Consider the following 1,591-nt stretch of genomic DNA (forward strand, 5'->3'; position numbering starts at 1 on the left):
GCCAGGGACCGCAAGCGCCGGGGGGGGCCCGGCCCCCGCTCCTCTCGGCGCATCGGAGTGATGGATCTGTTTCCCCTCGCCGGCGCGGGGGCATCGTCGCTCTGCCGCACAGCGGGCTCCGCTCACAGCCTGCCAAGAGCCCGAGAGCCGCCAGCGATCGGCACACAGTCCCGCTTTTCTGCAGAAATGTGCTCAGCCTGGAAACGCGCTGCTGTCTGTAACGTTTTCCCTTTAGAGACAAAGAAGAGACGTTTGCCAAGCCATTGCTCCAGGAGGGAGGGGGAGGAAAGCCAGGACATGGCTGGAAGGAGCCATACCTGATAGCAGCCGTCTCTGGGGCTGCCTTCAGTCCTCGGCATCCAGCTCTCCGCTCCCATCCTTCAGGAGCAGGGAACGGCTCTATTTGGGAGCCCGTGCGGCTGCTTTGCGCACGTTAGACCTAATTTACAGAAGAAAGGTCTGTTGGGGGCAATGGAAAGTGGCATTTGATGACATGGTGGGTGGCACCTTGCACAAGCGATGTTTGCCTTGATCCAGCGCATACCTGGAAAGGTGTCCTGCCCAGCCTGTCCTGGCTGCGTTTGTGAGATCTCGTGGTTGTTTGAGGATATTGTTCCCCGCAACACGGGCAAAACGTGAAGTGGCCATATCATGACCTGCTTCCGACGGGATAAGCTGTGCCCCGATGCGGTGCTGGGGCTGAGGCAGGGAGCGCGTCCCCGACTGCGGGCAGGCGTCACTGCCGACACAGTGTCACTCCCGTGGCCGTTCTTGGTGCCAGACCTGGTTGTGCTTTGCGGGACTCAACTGCTGACCTTTTCTCTGGGCTCTGATCCATGCAAATCCAAGTTTATGCATTTTTATGGTCAGGGTGTTTCACAGGCAGTAATAGGAGAGATGACAAAACCAGCGGTGATGGTCTGGGTGCCTGTGTGCATGTTTGGGTCCGGTGCTGCTGGCGAGCGGGTGCTCCCCGTGCCGCCCCACAGCCGTTCCTGGGAACTCTCAGTGTGAAGGGACCTCAGTTCGGTTGCTAAAACTCTTCTGCTTTTTCATTTGCTCAGTTCCACGTGGGGCATGTTACGCTATCAGCAACCTCTTCCTCCGAACTCTTGAGTTATTAATGTGGCTGAGATATTAATTTACTAGGAGGTGTAGTGTTGTGTATAAATAAATTATAGCCCCAGAAGGACAGTGGAGAGCGAGTATCTCTGCTGTTGCTGGAAAAGAAATGAAGAGGTGAGGGCATTTGTCTTTGGCAGGCTCGCGAGCACGTGCACCCCACTTCTCCACAAAGAGGGGGATTTCCTCAGCCCCCCAGAGACCCCCGAGCCCTCCCGGGGCCGCTGCGAGGGTGAGCGGCTGGGACGGGAACTGCTGACCCACGCGTGGGCTGCCGGGGCCGAGCACGGGTTAACGACCACCCAGACCACAGCGAGAGGCCGGTGCCGGCGCGGGGCTGCTGGTGACCCGGGCTCTGCCGAGCTGGCACACTGCGGCTGCAGGCAGGCTGCGACGGTGTGTTTAAAGTTGTATGTTAAATGGTCTTAATAAAATGTTGATATCAGGCTAAATGTTTATAAAAGTCCCT

The sequence above is a fragment of the Charadrius vociferus genome, unplaced genomic scaffold (assembly GCF_000708025.1).
Source record: "Charadrius vociferus isolate BGI_N301 unplaced genomic scaffold, ASM70802v2 scaffold661, whole genome shotgun sequence".
Classification (NCBI taxonomy): domain Eukaryota; kingdom Metazoa; phylum Chordata; class Aves; order Charadriiformes; family Charadriidae; genus Charadrius; species Charadrius vociferus.